Here is a 25,642-nt window from a genome sequence, read left to right as displayed (position 1 = left end):
TTGTCATCTGTTATTAAGATATAGTCATTTATCAGGAAGGGAAAATGAAGTGGAACACTCAATAAACAATTGCTAGTTTTTTTAATCTTTTTTTTTTGTAAAATAATTTAAAGAATTTTGTGATAATTAAGTATACCGATGCAACAAACTTTAACTTGACATTTTTAATGCCACATGATGAATTAAATGTCACTTTTCTGCATCATGGTATATAGAGCTTTAAATGTTAAGTAAAATACATACCGTCATTTCAACAACCTTTGCATAAAACAATAGCATGAGCAAAATAAATAAATAAATAAATACACTTTTAATATATTTTATTAGTGAAAAATCCTTTGCTCCCTTTTTTCTTACTAAATTCATCATTCAGTCTCAAAAGCTGCTCATTTTCATCTCTAGAGGGATCAGCTCGATGAAGTATCATGTTACAGCAGCACGTAAAAGTCTATGAAGTGGGGAGAGGAGTGGGAGGAAAGGAAGGTGAATGGAGAGACACAGAGACAGGCAGAGAGACTGTCAGGGACTGCAATAGTGAGCATTTGAATCTTACCCCAATGTTGGATTCAAAGTTTAAATTTCTCATTGATACTCTATAATGTCATTTATGCTGCTGCTTTTTAGTGTGTACTATAGAGACATAGGGAATCTTTTTTTCTGTGCATATACAATGTAGGGGAACATCACATAGGATATATTCCACCCACTAGCTTAGGGATGACTGAAATGAAGCCATGTTTCTTAACATGCCCTATACAAGTTATATAATAACCAGAAATTGTGCCGTATACAGTGTAGAGGTATTACATGACATTCATTCAAATTAACAGACAGCCATGTAATTCTTGGTAGCACAGAATCCTCCAGAGCTCTCCACTCTGGATAACTAAAGAATATCCCCAAGACAGGCTCATCTCTATGACCTTCATATGCTGCGGTGGGGTTATTAGGCGAATCTTTTAATTAACTCATTACCCGTAATTTACTAATATCTTATATCCTACATGGGCACTTTTTTGGGGCAGAGTTCTCCTCCAATAATTTTCATTTATGCCAGAACATAGCACAAAAAATATTGTTTCCATTCATATCCTCCATCAACTCATTCTGTGTGCTTAGCGAGATTCTTGTTCCAGTTGGTTTTTCAGACGGATGGATTTTCTATAAGCCTCAATGAATAATGTAAAGCAAGAGTTAACATTGTTCCATTTACTTGTGTCTGATTAGAGAAACAATATTCCTCAGTGTTATTTGCTGCCTTCACGTTATTGATTATTTAGGGGAGAGGTAATGAGGTATAGGTTTACACAAGTGCAAGTGTGTAGTGAAATAAGCAAGTGTAAAAACTTTTACAAGATAATGTCCAGCTATTTCACTGTTTGGGGATACAACGTGTAAATAACAATTATATTTATATCCTTTGTCTTACAGCAACATAGTACGGTATTTGTGCATGCAAGATAGCACGCTTTATTGGCAATGAATAATTTGGCAGCATCCTGTTCCCGTAGTAGCTTTGCTGAAGGGAATAACAACCCAAAGGCAAACTGTAATAATCTCTGTCTCCCCGGCTCCTCACCTTATGAATCTTAAATGATTATCACTGTCATCTGTACATACTTCTTTGTAATGTGACAGAATACAGGGAACACAAATACCCACAAAAGAGGAAATAAATAAAAGCAAATGGTGTTTGTGAGAACAAAGAGGCATATTCCAGAGAAAGATTGTTGATTCAAACAAATTAAAACTCAAAAAGATGAGAAATATATAACAGAGGCGTGATCCTGTGGTGACATGATCAGGGAGGAAGAAGAATTATTCTTATTCCTCATGCGATGAGGAATCTTAAAATAAAGTTTGTGCAGATCATGGGTGTGTAAAGGATTAAATGTCTGTGTTAATATATATATATATATATATATATATATATATATATATATATATATAAGAAGGATAAATCATTTAGCCTGAATTTGTGGGAGGGGCGGGGATTTGCCATAAGAACCCGCGGCAGTACCTGTTTCCTGACGCCTTGGGTTCTTCACGCCCCACCCAACCCTCCCTCATTCAGATGTTTCATTTCTATAATTTTTACTTTAGGGTATGCCCTCTAATTTCAGGAGTACTCTTACGCGGCAGTACATGGCAAAACACAGACTGACTAGAGGTTATAGAATGTCTAGTCTGGTATAAGGTGTTAGTAGGTAGGTACGCTACGCTCATGAGCACCGACCACTAATATATATATACAGTACAGACCAAAAGTTTGGACACACCTTCTCATTCAGAGTTTTCTTTATTTTCATGACTATGAAAATTGTATATTCACACGGAAGGCATCAAAACTATGAATTAACACGTGGAATTATATACATGACAAAAAAAATTGAAAATATGTCATATTCTAGGTTCTAGTCACCTTTTGCTTTGATTACTGCTTTGCACACTCATTTCCTTGATGAGCTTCAAGAGGTAGTCACCTGAAATGGTCTTCCAAAAGTCTTGAAGGAGTTCTTAGAGATGCTTAGCACTTGTTGGCCCTTTTTGACTTCACTCTGCGGTCCAGCTCACCCCAAACCATCTCGGTTGGGTTCAGGTCCGGTGACTGTGGAGGCCAGGTCATCTGGCGTAGCACCCCATCACTCTCCTTCTTGGTCAAATAGCCTTTACACAGCCTGGAGGTGTGTTTGGGGTCATTGTCCTGTTGAAAAATAAATGATGGTCCAACTAAACGCAAACCAGATGGAATAGCATGCTCCTGCAAGATGCTGTGGTAGCCATGCTGGTTCAGTATGTCTTCAATTTTGAATAAATCCCCAACAGTGTCACCAGCAAGGCACTCCCACACCATCACACCTCCTCCTCCACACCAGCACACCTGTGAAGTGAAAACCATTTCAGGTGACTACCTCTTGAATCTCAACAAGAGAATGCCAAGAGTGTGCAAAGCAGTAATCAAAGCAAAATGTGGCTACTTTGAAGGTCCCAGAATATGACATATTTTTAGTTGTTTCACAATTTTTTGTTATGTATATGATTCCACATGTGTTAATTCACAGTTTTAATGCCTTCAGTGTGAATCCACAATTTTCACAGTCATGAAAATAAAAAAAAACTCTGAATGAGAAGGTGTGTCCAAACTTTTGGTCTGTACTGTATATATATATATATATATATATATATATATATATATATATATATATATATATATATATTTATATACATCAACAGAAGAATGCAGCAGCACACTGCCAGCACAAGGATATAGGTGCAACATGAATATGCAGTTAAAACATGGAGAGCTATACAGCTATGGTGTAATAGATGCAAATGTGAAACTATGAAATAGTGAGGCACTTAGCTCGCAAATTTGTCTCCGCCGGCGGTCAAATAGCTTGGACCGTCCCACCGCGATAAGGTAGCCTCCTGGGACGGACCCTACACTGTGAATATGCCTCTGTGTGAACAGTTCAGTAAGCATGACAGGATCTGGAACATCCAAGCCACCTTATATACACACCTGATAGAGGTGGGTGGGGTGCAAGGCCAACATGGAGGTAGCCACTCCCTCGTATGTGCAATACAGACAAAGAATAAATCAGCCAGCACTTTAGTTGATACCAAACTATTATATGGACCTGGCCTACAGGTGCACGCTACTAGGCTAGATATACAGCAACAGAAGAATGCAGCAGCACACTGCCAGCACAAGGATATAGGTGCAACATGAATATGCAGTTAAAACATGGAGAGCTATACAGCTATGGTGTAATAGATGCAAATGTGAAACTATGAAATAGTGAGGCACTTAGCTCGCAAATTTGTCTCCGCCGGCGGTCAAATAGCTTGGACCGTCCCACCGCGATAAGGTAGCCTCCTGGGACGGACCCTACACTGTGAATATGCCTCTGTGTGAACAGTTCAGTAAGCATGGCAGGATCTGGAACATCCAAGCCACCTTATATACACACCTGATAGAGGGAGAGTGGGGGAGTGGCTACCTCCATGTTGGCCTTGCACCCCACCCACCTCTATCAGGTGTGTATATAAGGTGGCTTGGATGTTCCAGATCCTGCCATGCTTACTGAACTGTTCACACAGAGGCATATTCACAGTGTAGGGTCCGTCCCAGGAGGCTACCTTATCGCGGTGGGACGGTCCAAGCTATTTGACCGCCGGCGGAGACAAATTTGCGAGCTAAGTGCCTCACTATTTCATAGTTTCACATTTGCATCTATTACACCATAGCTGTATAGCTCTCCATGTTTTAACTGCATATTCATGTTGCACCTATATCCTTGTGCTGGCAGTGTGCTGCTGCATTCTTCTGTTGCTGTATATCTAGCCTAGTAGCGTGCACCTGTAGGCCAGGTCCATATAATAGTTTGGTATCAACTAAAGTGCTGGCTGACTTATTCTTTGTCTATATATTTATATATATATATATATATATATATATATATATATATATATATATATATATATATATATAAATATATAGCAATAGGAGAAGGAAAGCAGCACTTCCAGGCAATCAAATGGTAGGTGCACGCCAGTCTATGGGGTCCCGGTCACGGCCCAACACACATCCAAAACAGTAAGGCGACTGCGGCAAACAAATTCGTGAAAAAAAATAAAGTTGTGTGTATTCCATGAACAAGAGCGACGTTTCGGTGTTCTCACAACACCATTCTCAAGCTGCTTGAGAATGGTGTTGTGAGAACACCGAAACTTCGCTCTTGTTCATAGAATAAACACAACTTTATTTTTTTTCACAAATTTGTGTGCCATAGTCACCTTACTGTTTTGGATATATATATATATATATATATATATATATATATATATATATATGTATATATATATATATATATATGTATATATATGTATATATATATATATATGTTTATATGTATATACATAATTTTATATATATATATATATATATATATATATATATATATATAGCACATCGATATATGTGTGTGTGTGTGTGAAAATTGTGTATATGATTGTGTTGTATATAGTATAAATGCAAATAAGGAGGGATCAGCATGTTACGCTAACATGCTAACTACATGAAGATATGACATCCTGATTCCTCTTTGGCATACTAGAGATGTAGTGCAGTGACTTCAGGCTGGAATGGATAAAAGGGGGTGATACATTTTTTTAAAAAAAGGCCCAGATCTGGGGCATTGAAGGAAGAACCCAACACAACAATATTCTGGACAATTAAACCCAGTATGACATATGAATATCAAACCTTAGTCCTCTTCCCTATCCCTTCATACATCATCATAGACTCTCCCACATTTGGGCAGTTGGAGGGTTATGGGGATTTGCATGTTTGTATGTATGTTGGGTATCAGGGCCTATGTATATTGTATCTATTGGTGTTGGCATGTGCATGTGGGTTCTTCTATTAACCCCTTAAGGACTAGGCCATTTTACACCTTAGGACCAGAGCGTTTTTTGAACATCTGACCACTGTCACTTTAAACATTAATAACTCTGGAATTCTTTTAGTTATCATTCTGATTCCGAAACTGTTTTTTCATGACATATTCTACTTTAATATAGTGGTAACATTTTGTGGTAACCAGCATCCTTTCTTGGTGAAAAATCCAAAAATTTGATGAAAAATTTGAAAATTTTGCATTTTTCTAACTTTGAAGCTCTCTGCTTGTAAGGAAAATGGATATTCCAAAATATATTTTTTTTAATTCACATATACAATATGTCTACTTTATGTTTGCATCATAAAATGGACGAGTTTTTACTTTTGGAAGGCACCAGAGAGCTTCAAAGTTAAGCAGCAATTTTCCAATTTTTCACAAAATTTGGAAACTCGCTTTTTTTCAGGGACCAGTTCAGGTTTGAAGTGGATTTGAAGGGTCTTCATATTAGAAATACCCCACAAATGACCCCATTATAAAAACTGCACCCCCCAAAGTATTCAAAATGACATTCATTCAGCATTTTAACCCTTTAGGTGTTTCACAGGAATAGCAGCAAAGTGAAGGAGAAAATTCACAATCTTCATTTTTTACACTCGCATGTTCTTGTAGACCCAATTTTAGAATTTTTACAAGCGGTAAAAGGAAAAAAAATATACTTTTATTTGTAGCCCAATTTCTCTTGAGTAAGCACATACCTCATATGTCTATGTAAAGTGTTCGGCGGATGCAGTAGAGGGCTCAGAAGGGAAGGAGCGACAAAGGGATTTTGGAGAGTACGTTTTTGTGAAATGGTTTTTGGGGGGCATGTTGCATTTAGGAAGCCCCTATGGTGCCAGAACAGCAAAACTCCCCCCAAATGGCATACCATTTTGGAAACTAGACCCCTTTAGGAACGTGACAAGGAATTAAGTGAGCCTTAATACCCCACAGGGGTTTCATGACTTTTGCATATGTAAAAAAAAATAAAAAATGTCACTACAATGTGTTTCCCCCCAAATTTCAAATTTTTGCAAGGGTTAATAGCAGAAAGGACCCCCCAAAATTTGTAACCCCATCTCTTCTGAGTATGGAGGTACCTCATAAGTTGACCTGAAGTGCACTACGGGCGAACTACATTGCTTAGAAGAGAAGGAGTAATATTTGGGTTTTTGAGAGTAAATTTTGCTATGGGGGTATGTTGCATTTAGGAAGCCCCTATGGTGCCAGGACAGCAAAAAAACAAAAACAAATGGCACACCATTTTGGAAACTAGACCCCTTGAAGAACGTAACAAGGAATTAAGTGAGCCTTAATATCCCACAGGGGTTTCACGACTTTTGCATATGTAAAAAAAGGGCCCCACCACGGCTGAAGAGGAACTCACCTGTCGCCGTCCCCGTCTTCATCGCCGGGATCCGAGTCTTCAGGGACGAGGTAAGTACCGGGGCCGGGCCCCAGCACTCCCCCGTCCCCCACCGCGCTCCGGTCTTCCTCCTGCACTCTCTGGGCTTCCAGGGACCGGGGAGAGCCGGAGGAAGCGCCCCCCCCTGCGATTGTTCGGTTAGTTCTAACCAACGGGTCGCAGGGGATAGGAGGAGGTGGGAGGTTTGCCACCTCACTCCTAGTCTCCAGCATGGTCCTGGCTGTCTGTGACAGCCAGCCATCATGCTAATTTACCGGGCGGTCGGGTCCCAGAGACCAGATCAGCACGGTATCGCCGCAAATCACTGGCGCGATTTCGCCGGCCATTTGCGGCGATCACCGACATGGGGGGCCGACATGGGGGGCCTCGGCATTTGCCCTGGATCCCTGCTGAAGGATTTCAGCAGGGATCCGCTTCCGATATCCGCCGGGTGCGCGTCAGAGACCGGAAAAACACCAGGACGTCCTGTGTCCTTAAGGGGTTAATAACCGTAATCTAAGATAGAATACAAAGAATCCAAGGCACCAGACCAATGTTCACAAGATAAAATTTCTCTTTATTATAAATCCATTAAACCTTGGCAAAACACAACAGCAACATTTAGACCAATATAACCTTTGTCGAGCCAAAAGAGGATTATAAGGACACAATTTGTTTGACAAAAACCATATTAGCCGAAACGTTGGTGATATATGTTGCTAATGTTTAATTGACTCCCAATAGAGAGGAATTTTATCTTGGGAACACTGGTCCAGAGCCTTGGATGGAAGCCCACACCAAAGAGAGGCAAGGAGACTTGGAGAATGAGACAAACTACTATTTGGATTGTATTTTACACCACATAATGTCCCACTTGTTGGAGGGCCAGAAAAATTGTCCATATATCCAAGACTAAGTAACACATTTTAATGAAGTTTGATCAAAACAAACTTTACCCAATGAGAATTTGGAACCCCACAGAACAAAATCATCAACTATTCCTTAACCCAACTGCTTCCATCCACATGGTAGTGGTCACTGGCAAGGGAGACGAAGCGGCTAGTTATTTCGATACAGTTGTTAGTCAATACAATATAACAGTTGTAAGTCAATATTGCTAGTCCAATAACATTCCTTTCATTTCCAGTGTTTTACCAATTTCTGAATGCACAACTTTGCTGGTGGCTAGGGATGAGCGAATCGAATCTGACGAATCCAAATTCGTTACAAATTCCAGGAAAAATTTGCTTTGCAACGGAACCAAATATCACCGCGATTCGATTGCACAAATCACTTCATTAAACTCCATTTAGTGCGGTCCAGGCTCCAGGGCATCTAAAATGGCGGATCCACATGTGAGGACATGGGGCAAGGAACTCTGGGAAGGTGGGAAGGCGGGTAAGAAGGCGGATAGGTGAGAGAGAGAGCACTTTTTGGTGTAATACATAGTGACTTTACTGCTGCAGTGGGGTGTACAGCAACTCTAAAGCTTATAAGGGCCAGACTCAACCCTCAGTTGACATGGCCCTCATGCTGCTGCTGCCACCTCCAGGCTCTGTCATTGTGCCACCATATGGTCTTCTCATGCTGATGCTGCCACCTCCAGGCTCTCTCATTGTGCTGCCATTTCATCTCCTCATGCTGCTGCAGCTACCTCTAGGCTCTGTCATTGTGCCACCATATGGTCTCCTCATGCTGATGCTGCCACCTCCAGGCTCTGTTATTGTGCCACCATATGGTCTCCTCATGCTGGTGCTACCACCTCCAGGCTCTGTCATTGTTCCACCATATGGTCTCATCATGCTGATGCTACCACCTCCAGGCTTTCTCATTGTGCTGCCATGAATACTGCAAAACATTATTAAGGTGCTGGTCCCCAGTTAAAGAAATTCTTCCACATTAGACCACAAGTAAGTATTGAGGATATGCATTAGCTAAAACTTAACTTTTCTTATATAGGATAAAATATATGGACCCCAATTTTTTTTTTTTTTAAATCTAACAAAAGGACAGGTGTTCAAAAAACACTATGTACCACCTACACCACCAAGTACTGATGTGATGCAAAGACCTCTAAATGGTGGAAAGGAAAAATGTATGGTCCATTGTAATAGGTGGGGTAAAAACTTCCCCTGTAAGGCCCTACTCTTGCATTATTAATTCCCTTCTTGGAACCTCTTCCTATTTCCAACCAAAAACCCTGGGGAAAAAATTTGGGTCCATATATTTTATCCAAAGATTAATATTAAAAGTTAAGTTTCATGTAATGCCTATCCTCAATACTTATTTGAGCACACCAACACTTTGACAAAAGAGACCGTTTTCTTCTGCCTACCTGCCTGAGCTACTATTCTGATTCTGTTACCCGCCTGATACCACACATCTGATGCCAAGTTCTCCTTTCACCCACCATCATCACCGGGTACTGGTATTAACACCCACCATCCCACTCTACCAAAGTGTACCAAAGTGCACGGCAGAACTGACGTGTGGAGCTGTAACTACGGTCAGGGACCATACATGTCCTTTACGTCCCACTGGGTGAATGTGGTTCCTGCACAGCCACAAAAGCAACCTGGACAGGTCACGCCGCTTCCGCCTCCATGATCCCAGGCCGTTGGTCCTGTGACAGTGTGCAACTCCGCCTCCTCATCCTCCACTGTGTCCTCAGCCTCCACTGCACAGATAAGTCTCAGTGCCCCTCCAGAATACCATGTGTGCAGGGCACGGCGGTGTCATGCTGTTCTTCACATGGTTTGCCTTGATGAACGGAGTCACACGGGGAAGAACTGCTAAAATTCATTCATCAAGAAATCAAATCATGGCTTACTCCATGAAAACTGGAAATGGGAACCATGGTGACTGATAACGGGAAGAACATCTTGTCTACACTGCTTCAAAGAAGCCTGAGCCATGTGCCCTGCATGGCACACGTATTCAATCTGGTTGTCAAGCAGTTCCTGAAGTGTTCCCCCATCTGCAAGACATCCTAACAATGGAAAAGAAACTTTGCAGACACTTCAGCCACTCATACACTGCAAAGCACACCCTCCTTTAGCTGCATTTGCCAACATAGTCTGATTTGCGATGTTTCCACATGTTGGAATTCCACCCTCCATATATTGGACCGACTATACGAACAGAAAATTTCTTGATGATCCAAGTGGATAGGGGGACTTCCCTGTGTAACTTCAATGTCAACCAGTGTCAGCTCATACGTGACACCTTCCGTTTGCTCAGGCCCTTTGAGGAAGCCACATTATTAGTCAGTTACCAGGATTACGGGATGAATGACATAATTCCACTGCTTAATTTCCCACAACACATGTTGGAAACAAAGGCTGGTCAGGGCACTGGAGACGTAGTGCCTACATCTCACGGCCACATGAGCCATGTGGGGGCTGAACTGGAGGAGGAGGGGGAAAGTGGAGCACAGGCAAGGTTTTGCAAAATGGGTGGTTTTTATAGTCAACTGACAGGAGAGGAGGAGCAGGCTGTGGAGCTACAGGGTGATGAGGAAAAAGAGACAGGGGACCCAGACACACCGTGGCCATTTGGTCTCCTCATGCTGCTGGCACATTAAATGAAACTTTTTATCTTAATCTATTTGAAATCTTCAATTTAAAAAAATGAATAAATAAATTTAATCTTTTCAATTGTGAGGCCATATGGTCTCATCAGGCTGTTGCCACCTTCAGGCTGGGTCATTCTGCCACTATATGGTCTCCTCTTGCTTCTGCCAATTCCAGGCTGTGTCATTCTGTCACATTATGGTCTCCTCATGCTGTTGCCACCTCCAGGCTGTCATTCTGGCCCCTATGGTCTCCTCATGCTGTTGGCACATTAAAGTAAACTTTTAAAATGTTAATATATATAACATATTTAATTTAAATTTCACAAAATATCTTTAATCTTTTCAATTGTGAGGCCCTATAGTCTCGTCGGGCTACTGCCCCCTCTAGGCTCTGTCATTTTGCCGCCATGAGACTTGTTATATTGGGTTTTGTGGTCATACAGTATTAGTTCAAAGTAAACGCTTCGAGCACCAGGGTCATTAAAATTGTGACTCTAATCAAAATCTTCAACATAAATTTAAAAAAATCTCTTCAATCTTTTCAAATGTGAGTCCCTATGGTCGTCGTCATATATTATCTGTGGAATTACCACAATAATCCAATAAACAGGTTGGAGCGATAACAATGAACCATAACTGTTTAAATGAAACATTCGCACTTTCACAGTCGGGGGGGGGGGCTGAGAGGCAAGGGCTGGAACAGATGGTAGCTCGCATCACGGAGGACCGCCAGCTCGATTTTAAGATAAAAGTGCAAGCTTTTTCACTGCAGCCATTTCTAGCTTTATGAGCCCACTTATCCAATGGCACAGAAGCTGAATGTGCTCCTCTCCAAGTTTCTGGTACTGCAGTCCCTCTTTTTTCAAGTGAACAATCAGAGGATGAAGGTGTGCTGAGAGATAGGGGCTGGAAAAGGTGGTAACTCTCCTTGCGGCGGACCGCCAGCTCCATGCTCACCAGAATGGGTCATCAAAAAAAGGATTAAAAAAATTAAAATAAATTCAAATTAAATTAAATAAAATCACATTAAAAATCTGTTTAATCTCTTCAATTGTGATGCCATATGGTCTCCCGACCCTGCTGCCACATCCAGACGCTCTGTGGCAGTGATTCTAATAGCGGTGCCTGTAATCTGCATGCCATTCTTAATAACAGTAATATTTCACTAACACAGCACACTCCCTATGCATGTTACGACAAGGCAAAGTGTTCTATAATCCTATTGAGGCTGTAGTCCAGAAATAGCTATTTTTAATAGCGATTCGCCGCAAATAATTTCAGACCAAACCAAATTTTTCTGAAAATTCAGTTAATTGGCCGAATCGATTTTTTCAAAAATGTGCTCATCTCTACTGGTGGCTTTCAGATTGTAAGTTTCTCTACAAATTGAAGTTGACAGGAATTCTTGCATCCTGTTCTTAAAGAGGTGTGCACAATGACCACATGCTCTTTCACAGTATAGCAAGACATGGCCAGCATAGGCTCCTATTGCCTAAGAAAAAAAGACAGAATGTGATTGTCTGGGTGGCATGGTGTGAGTGAGACAGCAAGGCTAGTTGCCAAAAGAAATATTTTGTCTCCCTTGCCAGTGACTGCTACAATGTGGACATCAGCAGATGGGTTAGGGTATGTCTTCTCCAAACTTCATTAAATTGTGTTCAGGAGTTTTAGCTGATTTTTCCAGGACTCTACCAAGTATGACCTACTATATTTTTTTGCACTGTGTTTTGGAGAATGGTCAACTATTAAAGGTTAGACAAAATACAAAAAAGTGGGAGCTAAGGAAAGAGGAAAATAAGGGGGAATCCAAATCCTTAAAATTATGCAAACTACCTATAAAAGACTATAGGTGGCACCATTATAATTCATATTTTATACACATTGACTGTTTTCTTTTTTTTTTATTACAGTGACAAAGCCCAGTTGTATGGTTGCTTTTGGAAAACTGCATGAATATGAAAGGCTTAATAAAAAACTTCAAGGCTCTGGCTATACAAAAATATGTCACTCCTATCACCTCACTGTGTGCAATATTCTCCCACTGTGACATCACTGTATGGAAATACATTTATATATGAATTCACTGTGTTTATTATCCACATATTTTGGCATCCTGTGTTTACTATGACATCATTCATAAACTATACCATCACCAGGGTCATAACTCTTGAGCTATCACTGTGACTATAAACTCAGTACTGTGAGACTGTTGCACTCAAATATATAGCAGAGATAGCAGCTGGACCAGAGGTGGCCTAATGTTTCCTCTGTCATATATAATAACGTGAAATAATACCAGTACCATAAATTGTATGAAAAGATGAGGGCGATACTAGGAATTTCAGTTGATGCCTGTACATGACAAAGTGCCACATAATTAAAGGATAAGACAAATAATACAAATACATTTATAAAAGGTAAAAAATGTAAGTAATAAATAAAATGCATCTCAGTGCATTCTGATAGATGGACAAGGTGTACTACTTTGCATTTTAGTATAGAAAAACAGGCACTATATTATAGCAATATTCAGTGTACAATAAATACACTGAAAAATTACCATCTAGTATACCAACACCCAATGTTTATAAATAGAATAAAAGTTTCTTAATAGTAAAAAGCTCACTGAAGCCCAACAATGAATCTACACATAATGAAATCATTTGAGATGAAGCAATGAGTGAAACACAGAGTAAAAATTGATCCACATTCCAAATGTCAGTTATACCAACCCTAAAGACTATTAACTCCTCAGTAAACATTTCTTGATGGTTGTTTCCTTTATTCAGGCTTCTATTTTTGGTACTATTGCAATCAATGACTGTGTGATTGTCTGTACACAGCATGGAACATTATGTGTTCACATGAGTCTTATGCAGTTTTTGCCTATGAGTAATGTTGGCAGGTCATTTGTTTATTAGAGATGGTGATCACAGTGACCATATTTCAAAAGAGTTTATAATCCCCTTATTAGGCAGACACATGTGGATAAAGAATACCTGCAACCCTATACACATTCCAAAGACCATAATTCCAATGGGAGGGTCAACTGCAAAGGCTACTGTGCCAAAAGTGTTTGAAGAACTACATCAAAGTGCTATACAGTATATTTAGAGATATTTCAGAAAGGCCCAGTGGAAAGAACAGATTAAAAGAAACATGACAGCAATTAAGGACTCTGCTCTCTCCTGGATTTTTTTTCCCACCTCTCTGATCCCTTCTTTAGTGTCTTATTTTCTGGCTCTACTTCTTCTTCCCTTTCCTGTTGGGGTTCCCCAGGTATCACTCTTGGATCCTCTCCTCTTTTATATCTACACATCCACCATTGGAAAAACAATAATTAGATGTAGTTTCCATTACCACCTCTATGCTGATGGCACCCAGCTATTTATCTCTTCCCGTGACATCATCCGTGCCCTCCAACAAAACACCAGCGACCATCTCTCTGCTGTCTCATACATCATGTCCTCCCTATATCTGAAACTAAACCTTTCTAAAATTGAACTTCTTGTGTTTTCTCCATCAACTAATCTACCTAAACCTGACATTTCTTGGTTTGTGTTACTACCATAGCTCTTGGGCGGTAAGCTCACTGTCTTAAGGTTATGCTAGGCTTTGATCTATCTTTCACTCTCTATATTTAGTCCCTCTCACATTCTTGTCACCTGCACCTCAAAAACATCTAAAAAAATCTGCTTGTTGAGGGGTGCATGCGCGCAGCTCTCCAGGACAGTCGCAGGTGATGTGAGCTCCGTGCCAGCCGCACGTTAACTGGCTCCTTCTAGCACTATTTGGGCTCCCAGAGCATAGGAATTGCACCCACTGCTTCCTAAAGATGTCCCGCTCCTCCAAGAAGTCCAAGCACAAACTTACCCAGGCTCTGTCGCAATCCATCCTGGAGTTTTTTCGGGTCTCCCCAGCCTCCAAGATGGCGCCCGCGTCTCCTTCTCATTCAGAACAGGCCTCAGATGACGACGATCATGCTGGCTCATCTCACCTCACTCTGGCAGCGATGCTCCGGCATATCAAACAGCTATTCCTGACGAAGTGGGTTAGCCCACGAAACAGACGTCCGTTGAGGGTGCACGGGAGTCCCCAGATGGCGCTGATAGTATGCAAGGAACAGGTAATGCAATTTAATATGTTATGATGCCGGTGATTGCACATATTATACAATAGTGATACCAGTATTTCCTATATAGACAAATGGAGGTATAACAATTAGGTTATTTTGTAGACTGTCATACTGTGCGAGTGATCGGCCTGGGATTCCCATGCTATTTTGGGGGGGGGGGGGTGTTTTTTAGGGGTTAGGGGTTGCGTGTTTTTCTACTATTGTATATTTTTGTATTTATATTTTGTTGAATAATAAATATGTCTTTTTGATACTACTTGATTGTGGTTATTGGTGGGGGATAGCAAGTGTAGGTGTATATTGAAACTGTTGTTTATTGCTATCTGCATGATATTTGACTGTTCAACAGGAGAGTGTAGGTGTAGGTCCCCACATGGGACTGCAAAAGGCGGCAATTGAGTTTACTAAGTAAATTCAAGATCTAGGCCAGTGGGTGGCTGATAATGAAAGTAAGCTGGACGAATTAGTTGACACGGCGGAGACTGACTTGAGGGACAATGATTCTCAAACTGAGAAGCTTGAAGCCCTGGAGCTCAAGCTGGAAGACCTGGAGAACCAGTCCCCCTGTGCCAATCTGCGGTCTGCCAGAGTCCACTACTGACCTTAAAGGCACAGCCACAACTTTGTTTAGGGACCTGCTCCGTATGGACAGAATCCATCAGGCCCTCGCAATCCGGACATACAGCGTGATGTGGTGCTTCAGCTACACTATCCTGAGGTCCGAGATATGTTGCTGGCTGCCACCAGGAACCTTGCTGTGCTCCCTGACCTACTGCCTACGTCCGTTTATATTCTGATCTGGCTCCCTCGATATTGTTCCGCCTGATCACCATCGTCCTGCAGTGGGAACAGACAAAGTGCCGATGGGGTTTCCCCTTCGCTTTGTTCTTCCAAGTTGGATCTCAGGCGTACACGATACGCTCCCTTCATGTTGCTCAGGAAGCTCTTCTTAAGGAGAACATTAGGTGGACTGATGCCACTCCAGAGGGGGCCCGAACCATACTCACTTGGGCAACTGTTCTCCTTACCCCTTGGAAGCAGGCTGCCCCACATTTGTCACCTCTTCCAGACTGAGGACTCAATTGATGCCTTCTAGGAACTGGTTGGCACCTTACCCACTCCTTCTTCCGAAGTCGGTTGTGGCTGGACTCTCATGTCCTCTTTCCCGCTCTCGGGAGTGGAAGTAGGCCGTAGCCTGCTAATATCTGGCATGGCTTTCCATTTTCTGTTGGTTATTTTTGTTTTGTTTTTTGATGTTTGTCCAGGTCTGTGCTTACTGGTTTTATTACTTCTCTCATGTATCTGTCACCATGCTGGGAATTGTTTTGCTATGATTCACTGTTTACCTCTCAGGGGTGTAACCACTTTATTATGTCCTTTTTTAGTTCCCTTAGCCTGTTTTATGTTACTATGGGTTGTATATTATCTCATAATGTCTGGGGATTTAATTTCCCTCCCAAATCCATGAAAGCCTTTCTGGACTATGGCCCTCATCGTCCGGATGTTATATGTCTCCAGGAGACTCATTTTACCCCGAGCTCCTTTCCCAAATATCTCCATGCTAGTTATCAATGGGTGTAATGCTGCTCATATCAATCTAAGTGTAGGTATATGTCCCCATAACTCCCTTCCACTGGAGGTTCACCAGGCTACGGAAGACCCGGAGGGTTATTTCCTTATTTTGCAGGGTTCCCTATATGGTAAGACGGTCTGCCTAGTGAAACCATATGACCCGACCTCTGATCACATTTCTTTTTTTTACATAATATGCAACAGACTTTCCTCACTTATGATCTTCTACTCTGGGCGGGTGACTTTAATTTTGTTTTAAATGGGAAGCTAGATCGCTCTAACACGACCCTTTTTAGAAGGACTGGTTCCCAACAAAATACTATATTGAACCGTTTCTGCTCCCCATCTCCAGCCGATATGTGGAGGGAGCATAACGGGTCCGCCCATAGCTACTCCTACTATTTGCCTTCCCATGGCCACTACAAAGGTATTGACTGGATTCTGGTGGGACCATGATATGGTCCTAGCGGAGTTGGATCTTGTGGGCAGGCCATCCACACCATTTAAAAGGCTTATGAGCAAATCTCTGCTTATTTACCCAAGGATTAAAGCCCAACTGATGGAAGACATATCCTCCTATTTTGCTCTTAATGCCACGCCCGATAGTGATCCGGTTTGGGTATGGTCTCCCCACAAGGCCTATAGTAGGGGGCGTATTATTGCTCTCGCCTCTGGTTTTAAAAAAGACTGTGACAAACATTAAGCAAACATGGAGCATAAACTCACTAGATTGTCCATTGCTCACCAGAGGGCCCCCTCTCTTTTTCTTTTTAAGGCTCTGCAGGACACCTGGCTGCAGCTGGACGCTGTGCTGTCTCATAGAGGGGAGAAGGCTATTCGCTGGAGTAAGGCGACTTACTATAGCTTTGCAAATAAACCTGACAAACGTCTAGCTAGGCAACAAAAGCAACAGCAAACTATAAACCGTGTGGATAGGGTTCAGCTGTGACCGGGTCTTTGCTTTTCTCATCCGCACCATATACAGTACAGACCAAAAGTTTGGACACACCTTCTCATTCAAAGAGTTTTCTTTATTTTCGTGGCTATGAAAATTGTAGATTCACACTGAAGGCATCAAAACTATGAATGACCTGTTACAGGTCCTCTCATCGGTCAGACTGAATATAAGATTAAAGTATTTGCCGACAACTTGCTGTTAACCTTGACGAAACGACTGGTTTTCCTGCCAAATTTGTTCCGCATTCTGTCGGATTTTTCATCTACGTCGGGGCTGAGGGTCAACTACTCAAAGTCTGAAACCATTTATTGTGGGGTTCTTGCCCACACATACATTAATCAACCTCAACTTTGGTGTTTCTGGCATCTACCTCTAAGTTTTCCTATTTAGGGATCACTCTTACCCCTTTATTCCCTCTCTGTACTCTGCCAATTACCCCAAACTTTTCCGGCCTATCCATGCTGATCTTCACAAATGGGATTTCCCTCATTTGAGATAGATGGAAAGTAGAGAGATAAACAGAAAGTTACTTACTGTACATGGCATCAGTTGTGGGCAGGGGAAGGCTTCGTCTTCACAGCAGTGTGGGCAGCTCAGAGTCTGTGGTGGAGCAGGAAATACAGCATGATCCTGCTTCAATAGGCCTGCACACAGGGGATCATGTGGGGGGAGGAGCAGCATCTCTCTCTGGTGCTCTATTCCTCCCAGAGAGTCAGCGTGGCCCCTGCTCTGGTCTAAAGTGCCTGAAGGGGGAAATTAAAAGAAAAGAAGCTGGCAGCAGCGGACCACCTCACAGACTGGGCAGTGCTGACCTGTCAGTCGCTGTACCCCCATGACGGCAGCCCTGAGCACAGCTCTTAAAGCTGTGGCTGCTCAGTATTCAGAGCAGGCAGGGGAACACCCCCACCCACGCATGGCCCGGCCCACCGAGAAAATGCTTGGTGTGCCCGATGGCCAGTCTGGCCCGGCTTTGGTGTATAGGGAGAAGTATTAGCAGTAGAACGAGAAGTGCTTACAGCTGTACAGAGCACTGGTGAGACCTCACTTGGAGTAGTGTCTGCTGTACTGGAGACCGAAAAACTACCACAAGAGAACATAGTTTTAAATAAGAGGGGCAAAGGTTAAAAAGTAATATTAGGAAGAACTACTTTACTGAGAGAGTAGTGGATACATGGAATAGCCTTCCTGCAGAAGTGGTCGTTGCAAATACAGTGAAGGAGTTAAGCATGAATGGGATAGGTATAAGGCTAACCTTTATAAAACATAGGGACAAGGACTATTCAGAAAAATATTGGGCAGACTAGATGGGCCAAATGGTTCTTATCTGTTGACACATTCTATATTTCTATGATATCTAAATAGAGGAGGGTGGACCAGTCACTAGCTAATCTCTTTGGGGGAGATTAATCAAAACCTGTCCAGAGGAAAAGCTTGCTTCTTTCATTTTTCACAAGGCCTCTGCAAAATGAAAGAAGCGATCTGATTGGTTGCTATGGGCAACTGAACAGGTTTTGATAAATCTCCCCTTTATGTCTAAAGTGCAGAAAGCGTAGGGGAAGACCGCTGAATATGGTACTTTTGATGTCTCCAAGACTGAGGGCTCAAAAGGGGCAACGTAATAATAGAAAAGACCAATTAGGGAATGTCATATGCTGCTTGAAGAGATTTGTCTTTAGGGCAATTTTAAAACTGTGCATTTTGAGTATTTGTCTGAGGATTTGGGGTATCACATTCCAGAGAACTGGTGCAGTATGGGCAAAGTCTTGGAGATGGGAGTAAGAGGTTTAGATTATAGAAGATGTTAGATTTTGATAGATAGTAGAGCGGAGAGCATGTGTAGCATGGTAGACAGAGATGAGGGAGATGTAGGGAGGGGAAGCACTGTGGAGAGTTTTCTGGTTGAGAGGAAGGATTTTGTACTTTATTCTGAACTGAATGGAAAACCAATGTAGTGAGTGGAACAGGGGGGAGGCGTTGGTGTAATGGTTGAATAGGAAGATGAGTCTGGCTGCAGCATTTAGGATGGTCAGGAGAGTAGGGAGTTTACAGTTGGGAAGGCCTATTGGTTACAATAGTCAAAGCAACTATAAGAGTTTTGAGATTTATTTTTGTATCAAACAAATCAAGTTTATTGTGGAAGATGATAGAAAAACAGTGTGACTAAAGTACTAGGGCGCATCCCAGAGCAAAATATGGATTAGAAGTATATAATGACAATGAAACAACAACAGGTCAGGCATACAACATACAGTATGTCACCAATACCAAGGTAGGCTCAGGGTATCCAACCAGTAAATAAAAAATAAAAAATAAACTGTGAGGTGAGGTCAATATACGGAAAGTAAGTAACGAATGTCAGGACAGTAGGACCATGTCAGCCAGGGATCCCAGTTCACAGTAAATCGCTCCATAGAGTCATCTCTCATTGCATTAAGCTTTTCAGACAGCATGATCAGGTTAATCCTAGCTATCACTCTGTCTATGGACAGTGAATTCTTCTTCCAGTTAGTAGCAATATGAATTCGGCCAGCCAATAACACAAAATGAACCAGTTTGAAAACCCTGTTGGGCATTTTTAGGGGGACGAGCACTGAGGAGGCAGAAAATAGGTTTTAGAGGACAAACATGGGATATGATGTGCCTTAATACAGTCAAGACAGAGGCCCAGAAATGAACCATGGGGCAGCTCCATCAAGTATGATGCATGGTGCCCAGGTGGCCACAACCTCTAAAGTAACATGTAGAAGTGGAGGGGAAAACTGCATGGATTCGTGTGGGCACATAGTATGTCCTGTGTAGGATTTTCATAGTATGTCCTGTGTAGGATCAACTTGCTCCAGAATGTTAAACAGATTTGTAAATTACTTCTATTAAAAAATCTTAATCCTTTCACTACTTATGAGCTACTGAAGTTGAGCTATTATTTTCTGTCTAAGTGCTGTCTGATGACACCCGTCTCGGGAACTGTCCAGAGTAGAATCAAATCCCCATAGCAAACATCTTCTACTCTGTGCAGTTCCTGAGACAAGCAGAGATGTCAGCAGAGAGCATTGTTGTCAGACAGAAAAGAACAACTCAGCAGCTGATAATTATTGGAGGGATTAAGATTTTTTTATAGAAGTAATTTACAAATCTGTTTAACTTTCTGGAGCCAGTTTATATATAAAAAAAAGTTTTTTCTTTAAGGTAGCAATAAAGAATGGAGAGGAGGCCCTGGCGCTCCGGGGAATATAGAGCCAAGGACTCATGACAGGATAAGGAGATTTACCGGGTAGGGGAGGTAAAGGAGCACAAGAAGGAAAACACCTGGCATGTTCTCAGATGTTCCGAGCCCGGAGGAGCGAAACATTGTGAGGAAGCCTCCACTGTCAACAACCGCTTGTTAGAAACAAAATCATAAAGTCTATGCAATTTGTGCGACTGCCACCAAGAGAAAAGGCGGTGGTTCAGTTCAGGGAGAAATAAAGGATTACAGTGGGGTGAGAGGGGAGGCTCTTGACTTGAGGGAAAATTTGAACTGCATCATTCGCCACAAAGAAAGAGAATAGAGAGTGAGTAAGGTGGAGGAGGGAACCAGATGAGTAACAGGTGGAAGGGACCAGAAAAGAGAAGAAGGAGAATGAGGGGAAAGCAGAGCAGATTCAAGTCGAACCCAGAGAGGGGTGCAAGAAGAAGCATTAAATAAGGTAAGTTGAGAAAGCTGAGCAGCATAATAATATTTAGAGAAGTTGGGGACTGAGAAGCCACCTATGCATGATTCTTTGGGGAATGCGGGCAGGTTTATGTCTCCAGATTAATTGGAAGACATCTCGCTGTAGGGACTTAAGGTCCAAGGAGGGTCCCGGGATGGACAGGGTACGAAAGAGATATAAAATACGTGGCAGCACCAACATCTTGACTGCATGGACCCGGCCCACCCACTCTCGAGAGCCAGAAGAAGCACATTCCTGTGTGAAACGAACGTCGCTCTGTTTTTGTGAAACTTACACCTGTATGTCAACCCACTGAAAATAAAGAAGCCCTGCTTTAATTGGTGAGCTGCCGCTGCCTTCTTTCTACGTTGTTTGCTGTATTTGAAGACTTCATTATTGTGCTGAGCACCACCTTGAGGCTTATTATAAGTGACTGTGCTGCACTGAAGAGTCGGGGATTGAATAACCCCAGGGATATTATAGCAGTGCCAGTTGATCTTCTCTTTACATTTTGAGATCACTACTATATGTTCTTTGTATTTGGGGATATTGGTTCATGTTCAGTGGTTTTTATACAGTCACTGTGTGGTGGTAATGGTTGTGGTCATGGTGTGGAGGTATTATTCTCACTTGTATACTGATATCATTGGTAGTATTGATCTCAGTATACAGGATTTGGTCAGTACCAGTATGATGTAATATGAGCATACAATAATCACCAGTGGTATGAGATCATATGCAATCAAATACGTAATACAACAAGGACAAGCATATATAGATCAATGCTATCAAAGTTTATTGACATATATGAAATTTCAGACATTTAAAATCATTAAAAGGAGAATCATTAAAAATAGAAGTATACATGTCCAATGTACCGTATATCCCGGCATATAAGACGACTTTTTAACCCCAAATTTTCTTCTGAAAAGTCGGGGGTGATCTTATATGCCAGGTATTGGGGTCCGGCATAGGGATACTTATGATTATCTGCCCGGGCCGGCCTCCTGTGTGCGGCTGCAGGCGGGGGCCGGCCAGAGCATGTACAAACTAAAAACTGTAAAACTGTATACTTAAAAACCAGGGTGCCTTCAGCTGTTGTGAAACTACAACTCCCAGCATGCCTGAAACGGCAAAGGCTGTGCGGGCATGCTGATACTTGTAGTTTCACAACAGCTGGAGGCACCCTGGTTTTTAGTATACATTAATTCGTTTTTACATGCTCTGGCTGGCCCCCACCTGCAGCCGCACACAGGAGCCGGCCCGGGCAGATAAAGTATTCCTATGCCGGACATCCCTGTGTCCCGAAAAATCTTTTCGGGACATAAGGATGTCCGCCGGTCACTAACCATTCCCCGGCCGCCGCGCATCCTCCTCCGGTCCTCCTGCGGTCCTCCTGCGGTCTTCCTCCGGTCCTTCTACGCTTCTCCACCTCTCTATGGTTGTACGCACGGGACGTCAGTGACGTCCCGTGCGTACAACCATAGAAGCGCAGGAGGACCACAGGAGGACGAGAGACGGCCGGGGCCTGGTGAGTGACCAGCGGCGCGTCATCTACAGTGTTCCGATCACCGCTCCTCCGGTCCTGGGACTGCTGCTATGGTATAGCAGTAGATTGTGACCCCGGGCCGGAGGAGCGGTGACCGGAACACTGTGGGGGGCAGTACACAGACATACAGCCTCCAGCCATACATATATGGCTGGAAGTTGTATGTCTGTGGGGGAAGCTGCCTACTAATGTGGGTGGAGCTGCCTACTATTGTGCCGGAGGGAGCTGCCTACTATTGTGGGGGAGGGAGCTGCCTACTATTGTGGGGGAGGGGAGCTGCCTACTATTGTGGGTGAACTGCCTACTATTTTGGTGGAGGGGAGCTGCCTACGATTGTGGGGGGGAGCTGCCTACTATTGTGGGGGAGCTGCCTACTATTGTGGTGGGAGCTGCCTACTATTGTGGGGGGAGCTGCCTACTATTATGGGAGGAGCTGCCGACCTAATGTGGGGGAGCTGCCTACTATTGTGGGGGAACTGCCGACCTAATGTGGGGGAGCTGCTAACCTAATGTGGGGGAACTGCTGACCTAATGTGTGGGAGCTGCTGACCTAATGTGGGGGAGCTGCTGACCTAATGTGTGGGAGCTGCTGACCTAATGTGGGGGAGCTGCCTACTATTGTGGGGGAACATGCTGCCTACCTAATGTGGGGGAACTATACTGCCTACCTAATATGGGGGGGACTACAAGGTACTGTACATCGCAGTAGGAGGGGTAGTCTTATACGGCAAGTATATCCCAAGCTCTATATTTTAACTGTAAAAGTTGGGGGTCGTCTTATACGCCCAGTCGTCTTATACGCCCAGTCGTCTTATACGCCGGTATTTACGGTAATGAACATACATAACTGAAGGGATAACCAGTAGGGAAGGGAGAACAGATTGAGGTCTAAGTAATGTTACACATAAATGTGCCAAGGTAAAAAAAGACGTACATTTAGACATCCATTGCTGATGTGTAAGACTTAGTATATATAATAGCACATATCCAGATCAATTAATGCTATGATAAGCAGAGTAGTTATCAGGGCATAAAACTGCCATTTCAAAGGCTGCATATAGTGATCAAATAGTAACTTGCCTAGTGGCTTACAATAACAGACCTCCATGTTTCGTCACAAGACTTCTTCCGGGGTGTAGACACATTTGTTTCTCAGCCTCCACATAGCCACACCCACGGCTACAATGGGCTGCTTATTGTAAAATGCCCGGGCCTATTTTTGGTCCCAGTCCGGCCCTGCACCCAAGCATTCTGCTAGCATTCCCAGCTGCTCTATGACATTGTCTGCCTACCTTTATATCTTCTGAAATAATGACCCCTAAATCCCTTTCCTCAGATACTGAGGTTAGGACTGTATCACATATTTAATATTCTGCCCTTGGGTTATTACACCCCAGGTGCATTATCTTGCTCTTAATCCCATTTAAACTTTAATTGCCAGAGTTCTGATTATTGCTCTAGTAAATCTATTTCCATTTGGCATATCCCTTCAGGAAAATCAACCCTGTCACAAATATTTGTGTAATCAGCAAAAAGACCAATATCTTACCATCAAGACCTTCTGCAATATCACTGATAAAAAAACAAAATGGGTCTCAGTACAGATCCCTGAGGTACCCCACTGGTAAAAAGACCTTGCTCTGAATATTCTCCATTGACTACAACTCTCTGTTGTCTGTCATTCAGCCACTGCCTAATCCATTCAACAATATGGGAGTCCAAGCTCAAAGACTAGTTTATTGATAAGTCTTCTACATGGTACAGTGTCAAAAGCCTTACTAAAATCTGAATAAGCGATGTCTACTGCACCTCCACCATCAATTATTTTAGTCACCCAGTCAAAAAAATCTATAAGATTAGTTTGACATGATCTCCCTGAAGTAAACCCATGTTGTTTTTCATCTTGCAATCCATGGGATTTTAGATGTTCCACAATCCTATCCTATAGTAGGGTTTCCATTAATTTCCCCACTATTGATGTCAGGCTTACTGACCTATAGTTGCCTAATTCCTCCCTACTACATTTATTATGAATAGGGATAACGTTTGCTCATTTCCAATCTTCTGGAACAACTCCTGTTACCAATGAGGGGTTAAATAAGTCTGTTAACGGTTTTTCTAGTACACTCTTTTAATAACTTTGGGTGTATCCCATTAGGCCCCTGTGACTCATTTGTCTTACCTTTAGACAGCTGACTATTTAACCTATCCTATTTATAAAATATGGCTGGACCATTGTATGAATAAAGCACCTTCTGCTTTTTGTTTCAACCCCATTCCTCATAGTCTGTAAGCTCTCGCAAGGCTCCTCATTCCCCCTGTTTGAATATTTAGTGCAATATTGTAATGTCTGATACTTGTATTTATTTGTACCCCACAATTGTAAAGTGCTGCCTAATCTGTTGACACTATATAAATAAGTATTCTTCTTCTTCTTATTATTATTATTATTATTAATAATTATAATAACACATTTCTGATGTCTGTAATTTAGTTCACAGAATGGAGTCATTTGTAAATGATCAAATGTAACATGTCCTTGTCAGCAAAAAGTAATAAATACTGTATAAAAATAGCCACTTCATACAATGAACCTACAGAAGGTCTCCCTACCACTCATAAACAACTTGATCTAACAACATGACCAAATAATTGTCTGACCCTTGACCCAAGAGGCATCACAATAGTACTTAGAGGGTTGTTTTAAATTTATATACTGTATTATGTGTCATAATTCAGTGTTATGCAGCTTTTCACCATTTACAAAATCTAGTAGTCGTCCAGGAAAAGTGGAAAATCTGATAACGGAAACAAAAATGTGGATACAATTGTTTATAGTCTAGGCAGCCCTCTATAAGCTACAGGAATAAGAGTAAACTAAAGGTTCCAGTAATGTTTTATTGTCTCAATTAAGTCCTGGATTAAAGCTATTTCCTCTGCTTATGAGTGTGTTTAAAGAGATAAGGTAGCAAGATCTCCTCTTTTCTGTGTGTGGAGTGTATGGGAGACATGATAGAATCTAGTAGATAGTCTTCACCCACTATAGAGCTGAGATCAGGAAAAACAATTGAGATAGAAAATATGCAGAGGAGACATTATATAATGGTCATAAACAGTAATGCTGATCTCAGCTGTGAATGATAGTGAATCCAGTGTTATCTCTCTTCAGGTGTCACATTTCACTGCACTGTGCTGAGAAGAAACAGTGTCAGTGCCACATGACACTGTCGCATAGCCTATCATCGGTCAAAGTGGGACATCGCTGTAACAGGCAAGTAGATGAGTTGCAGTGTTATGTGTCGGACACCAAAAGCCG

The 25,642-nt window shown here is 42.2% G+C and overlaps 1 protein-coding gene across 1 annotated transcript in view; it reads right to left on the bottom strand.

Annotated features, from left to right (window-relative positions):
* Positions 1 to 25,642, bottom strand: part of EDIL3 (EGF like repeats and discoidin domains 3) — an 815,229-nt gene that overhangs the window by 472,695 nt on the left and 316,892 nt on the right. The gene's annotated exons all lie outside the window — the stretch shown is intronic.

The sequence above is a fragment of the Hyla sarda genome, chromosome 1 (assembly GCF_029499605.1).
Source record: "Hyla sarda isolate aHylSar1 chromosome 1, aHylSar1.hap1, whole genome shotgun sequence".
NCBI lineage: Eukaryota > Metazoa > Chordata > Amphibia > Anura > Hylidae > Hyla > Hyla sarda.
This window is presented reverse-complemented; position numbering and strand designations above follow the sequence as displayed.